Source organism: Cibotium barometz, chromosome 41 (genome assembly GCF_041138505.1).
Source record: "Cibotium barometz isolate CiBa-2024 chromosome 41, ASM4113850v1, whole genome shotgun sequence".
In the NCBI taxonomy this organism is placed as follows: Eukaryota; Viridiplantae; Streptophyta; class Polypodiopsida; order Cyatheales; family Cibotiaceae; genus Cibotium; species Cibotium barometz.
The window spans coordinates 32,739,092-32,746,197 of NC_141086.1; positions in this window are offsets into that span (position 1 = coordinate 32,739,092).

A 7,106-nucleotide genomic window follows, 5' to 3' on the forward strand; every position below is an offset into this window, starting at 1 on the left:
CCCAAATCCTTCATCTCAAAATTTTGCTTCAAAAGCCTCCTAACATCATGTATGTCAACATCTGTCAAGAACTTGCCACACAAAAGAGAATCAAAGTACCAAAATTGCATAGAATAATCACAAATAAATATTCAACTCCAAACAAATAACAGATTCAGACATATTAAATATAGACATGGAAATAAACATGGAAGATAAACCATAGACTTGAAAATTGTGCGCCCATCAATCAACAAGGATTGAGTTAAATCTCCCCCTCATGCATGTTGGCTCCTTGCACGACATGAGTATTTAATCATGTATTCCTCAAAATAGCCCTTGAGTTAATTGTGAAGCTTTTGCCAAAAATAGGGCTCTTTTTATAAAAATAATCAAGAGGATGTTCACACACATCTAGTGTGTACCAAAAACAATAGTGAAGCTCTAGTTCACACGCACTACACCTATGCACATCGGGGTGCATAAATATACGAGTACAAATAAATGGCACGCGATCAACCAAAAATAATGAAGTATAAATCATAAATGTTGAGGCAATGTAAACGCCCATGCACATGACAAAGTCCGTGTGACACCTCGTTCGGTGACACTCGCGCGTGCAACACCTCGTTCGATGACCCTTGCACACTCATGCCTGTGCGACACCTCGTTCGGTGACCCTCGCACAAGTACAACGCCTCATTCAACATCCTCGTACTCATCACCTATACTCAACAAGTTAACATGTTAGGTGAGGCAATCAAACACCAATATCAACAATACTAGCATGCGTACACATGGCATCACCCAATCACAACATACACAGCATAGACCCGCAAAGCATATGCCAATCACACTTACAATGTAGTATTTAATATGACATCACTCCAAGCATGGCACAATGGTCGGATGGGCGTCCCCAATATACCATAGAGGGCCAATAATGTAACACCATCACTATCACCACCAATGATAATCAAGTCATCCACATAGATAACTAATAACATGATCCCTCTATCTGTCTTTCTCACATAAAGTGAAAAATCTACATCGGGTATCTGAAATCCAATGATAACAAGATACTCCCTAATCTTGTTTGACCATGATCTGGGTGCTTGCTTCGAGTCATACAAGGCTTTGCGTAACCTACACACAAAATCTGGGTGTGTGTTACTGCCCTAACGTGTCATGGGAAGTTGCCTATCCATCGAGCTCGCCGAGCATGGCTCAAGAGCTCCATTGTAGCCGCTCGTCATCACCATCCTCCCACACTCATTGTCACACCGAGGCGGTTGCTCTAATCTAACGGGTGATGCAAGCTCAAAAAGAAAATCCTTTGAATCGAAGGAACAAATTTATAACAAAGAGGAGGGCAACAAGACCATTTGAAATTCAAAGGACCCAATAATATGGGTGTCAAATGTGTATTAATTTGTTAGGGTGTAAATGGTGCAAGGTGTAAAGGGTCTTCTATCTTGAATGTTCCTAGGTCTTCCCGTTGCATGGTGCTCTTCGTCATAAATCTTGCTCCTCCTCATAGTTCTATTGTCACCCTACTCGAGTAGCTGAGAGTAGCCACCTCAAGGATGGCGATAAGTAAAGCAAGGTCTCCTTGTTGCCTTAAATCGGCTTTTGATGCCTACTTGTTTGATTAGGGTTCCATTAACATTCTAACGCTTGGTCGTTTGCTCTGTTGTCATGCTTCATTGGTTTGATTCGGGTGTTGTGGTAACAAGGTCTCCTCATATTAATTCGGATTTCGGTTTTGATGCCTACTCATTTTATTAGGATTTCGATAACGTTTTGATGCCTGCTCTCTTCTCATGCCTTGTTGGTTTGATTCAGAGTCTTATGGTTCATTTACTAATAGTTAATTATCTAGGCCTTTTTTGGCCTAGATTTCAGCAGTAATGTAACTACGTATATCAGTTTGTTGAAACTCTTCTTGTGACTTTTGTTGATACACGTAATGATGGCTTTAGTTTCACTGGTTTTATTTTAAAAAAAATCTTTCTAACATAAAAAAAAGACTACTAATTGTTTATTACATTTTGTGTAATTTTTGAGGCTTTTAAAAAACACGAGAAGTTTTTAATAATTCTTCATTAGATTTTGTGCAAAATTTGTCTATGTAAACTTATTAAATTTATTTCTTTTCATTGTGCATATGTAAACTTATCAATTTTTTTAAAAAAATATGTAAATAGATGAAAAGAAAAAAAAATTCCTAAGGTCTAAACCTTAGGCTAAATTATTCTAGAGAATTTAATTGATTCACTGTTGAGTCAAGAATTGTTCCCAAACCAATGGGTGGGTGCCTAGTGTGTATATTGTGGCTGGCCGTCCACATCTAAAGACAAAAATAAGTCGTTAATTTTTTGAGATTTTGCTTGCATGACCCTGCACAAAAATTGTTCACATATCCCATGAAACGAAGGGCTCATCAATGTCACGGAGGAGCGCTGATGTAGGGTCGCGTTCTGGGCCTGAGTTCTCGCTCGGGACTAGAAAATCAAGTACAAAAGTGAAAACAGAGAGTATTTGCTGAATGTTTCACACCAAGACCTATAGCTTGTCTCGAAGAGGACGACGAGCCGGTCGTTTTGAGTACTAGAACTTTGAAATCGAACTCCGTATGAAGGAGTTATGACCAAAAATGTACAAACGGCAATAGAAAATGGTGACACCCAAATGCAGGCTTCCAACCCAAAACTTGGATTGACAAAATGCCGACATGCGATGAGATTACAAAGGGATCACAAGAGTGATGAGAGAAAATGACTTGCGGGTATCCGAGGCACAGGATCCCTTGCCCACAAGCCGTCTTGTATCTAAACGAAGGTAGGAGAGGTCGAGCTAGGCCACATTACTCCACCTCAAGGTACTCCCATATAGATGCAAAGAATTTGGGGCGTCCAAGCATACCTCGAGAGCACCATGTGAGGCCAGGTAGAAATCCCAAAAATCCCACGCCTCACATACACCCCCCTTTTGAGGCCAACAGACGTGCCATTTGAATCATTTTCCCTTCTGGTACCCATGTGCAATCTGTCATGGGGTGATGTTTCCATTTTACATAGAATTCTGGCATTCCCCGTCGGAACCGTGATTTCAATATCAGTTGTGGTTCAAAAGGCGTAACGGTGGCGGCGGGTGTTGCACCATCTACAAGCATCAGTACATGGTGACCAAACCTAGTATCGGGAACAAACCTCTTGAGTAGGCTTATATGAAATGCATTATGTATGTGTATTGTTGCGGGCAAATCTATTTTGTAGGTGACTCCATTGTAAGATTTGAGCACTTTAGAAGATTGAATTTTGGTGTGAGGTTGGCAGGTAGTGCAATGTTTTGGGCACTAACCAGGACCAAGTCTCCCTCATGAAATTCATCATCATGCCTTTTCTTGTTGGCATGTTTTACATATCTGACTTTGCTTTGTTCTAGATTTTGTTGTGCAACCCGCATTCTTTTCAGCCATTTCTGCAAAAAGTCCTTTGCATCTGCATCTTCGGCATGCACATCTCGTGTGGCAATGGCGAGAGGTGTAATGACCTCTTTAACTGGTGGCCAACTCAAACGGCGTGTACTCGATAGCACTGTGCACGGAGTTGTTATAATGGAATTCCAAAATTTCTAGATAGTTTGCCCAATCCTTCTGATCGGCATGAACATAATTGCGAATGTAGTCTTCTATGCCTTGATTGATTTGCTCCATCGTCTGACCATCTGTTTGTGGGTGACATGCTGAAGACATGTGCAATTGTGTGTCCATTAACTTGAACAGTTCTCTCCACATGTTGCTCATGAATCTGCTGTCCCTGTCTGACACAATAGCCATTGGCAGCCCATGGTATTTGAACACCTAACTAAAATAGAGCTTTGCAGTCTGATACGCCATGAGAGGTGGTTTTGATGGAATGAAGTGTGCGTGCTTCGAAAAATAATCCACTACCACAAATATGGTGTTGTATCCATGGGACTCCGGGAGATCCACAATATGGTCTTGTATCCATGGGACTCCGCGAGATCCACAATAAAGTCCATACTGACAATGTCCCACGGCCTTGACAAGACGGGCATCCGGTTTGACTTGCTGTGCCTTCACGAGTTGACAAGTTGGGCATGTACGAACATATTCGATGACATCCTCAGTCATGTGTGGCCAGAAGAAATGATGTTTAAGCTACTCGAGCGAGCGCTTCTGCCCACCATGCTCGGCCAGCTTACAGTCGTGGGTTTCCCAAAGTAGCATGGCTTTGAGAGGTCCGGGTCATTGGGCACATACACCTTTTGGTGGACGTAGAATATTCCATCTTTGAATTCAAATAAACCCACGGGCTGATGTACCATTATGCAACTCCGTGGCCATGCGAATGATTGCTGCATCTAACTTCTGAGCATCTCTGATCTTGTCTAACAATGCTCCATTTGCAACACTCACTACATTCAACTGCGGCATACGGCTTAGAGCATCTGGCATCAAGTTCTGCTTTCCTGGCTTGTGAATAATGTCTATGTCAAATTCTGCGATGAAATCCTGCCACCTGCCTTGGTGAGAACTTGGGTTGCGTCTGAAAGTACTTGAGAGATATGTTATCTGTAAGAACTTTCGTGTGCTTGTCTTGCACATAATGACGCCACTTCCTAAGGCAATGAACCACTGCTTGCATTTCCTTTTCATGTGTGGTCCATCTCGGTGTTCTACATCACTGAACTTGCGAGACTCATATGCGACAGGGTGCCGTCTTGTAATAACACTCCTCCGACGGCCCCGTCCGCCGATGCGTCCGTGTGGATCTCAAACTCCTTGTTGAACTCTGGGAGCTTAAGCACCGGGGTACTGCACATTGCGACCATCTTTTTGAAAGCACTCTTTTCTATATCTGTCCACTTAAAAGGCTTGATGCCTTTAGTTATATCAGTGAGTGGGGTGGCAATTTTGCTAAAATCTTTGATAAACTTTCGACAAAATTGTGTGAAACCTACGAACTCGCGAACTTCACGCACAGTTCGGAGTGCATTCCATTTCACGACTGCCTCGATCTTCTTGGGGTATACTTCTACCCCTTTCTGATTGACCATGAAGCCCAGAAATTCCACTTCAGTGAGACTGCAAATTCACATTTCTCTGGCTTGGCATACAGTTTATGATGCCGTAACATTTGGAAAACCTTTCTTAAGTGTTCTTTATGCTCACTCAAAGTCTTGCTGTATATGAGTAGATCATCTATATAAATGATCAAAAATTCATCTAGATAATCTTTAAAGATATCATTCATGATCGTGCAAAAGGTGGCCGGGGCGTTGGTTAGCCCAAACGGCAACACCAGCCATTCGTAGCTTCCATACCTTGTGCGAAATGCCGTTTTCTCAATGTCGTCTTCGGCGATTCGTATCTGATGATATCCGGATCGTAAGTCGATCCGACTGAAGTACTTGGCTCCTGCCAGTTGGTCTAAGAGTTCCTCCATTACTGGTACTGGGTAGCAGTTCTGAGGGCTCTGTAATCAGTGCATAACCTAGCTGACCGGTCCTTCTTCGTGACAAACAGCAGAGGTGCACCATACGGCGACTTGTTGGATCGCACCATTCCATTTTTGGCACATTTTGCACTGTTGATAACTGTGCTGCCATGCATTTCAGTATTGCCTGCACGGCACCTACCCTTGGTGGCTATCGCCTCCTTGAGACAAGGTTTCTACATTCTCAATCTCGGTGATCCTCATTCAATCCATCGGTTCATAATTATCTTCTTGCCCTTGGGCCTGAACGGTGGTAACCCGACTTTGTGCGGGTCGACGAGGGCATCCACTATCATAATGATTGCCCGCGCAACTTCTACACGGGCATGTCAGGGGAGGAAGGGGACGCCTTGCAGTATTATAAAATTCCCCTGTATTGGTTGATTGGGATGTCCCCTCCCCTGCACAAAGTTTCTATTCCCAGAATTGCTCCCATAGGTTCGGGGTATGAAAGATCCACTCGACCTTGCCCCGCTTGTACTTGTCCCCAAAATTTTATCCCCGAGTTTCATTAGAGGAGTTATCATTCCTGTGCCGCCTCATAATTTTCAGGCTCTTGCTTTTCAATGTCTCTGCGGGTCCAATCACGCAATCCAAACAGGAACCCATGTAATCTATCTGTAGAATGCATATCCATAATCTGCAACATAAGTTGCCTGTATTTGTTGATATAATCTCGTAGTTTTTCATCTGCGTGTTTGAGGTTACGCCATTCATCACGTACCCTGAAGACTTCAAATTCCGTGGTACGAAATACTCGGCCATGTCCTTGGTAAAGTCATCCCACCTTGTCCACGACCTTTTTGCCTCACCTGCGAGAAACCAAGTGTATGCATCCCCTGATAGCAGTCGCGATGCCACACGGATCCAGTGTTTATGAGATACTTTGTTCATGGTGAGATAATCCTCTGTCTCATGGATCCACCTTGTCACCCCACAAGCGAATCTCTTTCCCCAGTATACTTCTCTGGGGGTAACGGTTTGTACTTCCCGTATCCCTCATCTGATGACTGAGTCCCTCCTATCATTTTGTCTTCTGTGTTGGCGTTTGGGAGGGGACCACGACCTCATCTGTCTTGGCGACGAAGGTTGGCTGCCATCCTTCTTGTGTAGTTGATCGACTAAGGAGGCCAATATGCCTTCTAGCTGGTTCAGTCTGTCATCTTGGTGATCCTGCTAACTTGGCCGCCCTAGATCCCTTGGATCATCCATTTGGTATTGTTGAGTCTTTATTGCTCTTGACTCGAGACGTCTGTTGTGCCTTTCGCGCTGAATCCAAGCTGTTACTTCGGTGTCAAGCTCTGCCTGTCTTTCTTGCCTTGCTTCCTCCTTAATTCTCGCGACTTCTTCCGCGTCTAGATATCCACCTTCCGTGGTCTTTCCCTTTAGCATAAGTCTTGATCGAACTCACCGCGACGCGGCGTTTCCTGCTCTGATACCAAGTGTCACGGAGCGGTGATCTCGGGTCACATTCTGGGTGCGAGTTCCCGCTCGGGACTAGAAAATCCAATACAAAAGTGAAAACAGAGAGTATTTGCTGAATGTTTCACACTAAGACCTATAGCTCGTCTCGAAGAGGACAACGAGCCAGTCGTTTTGAGT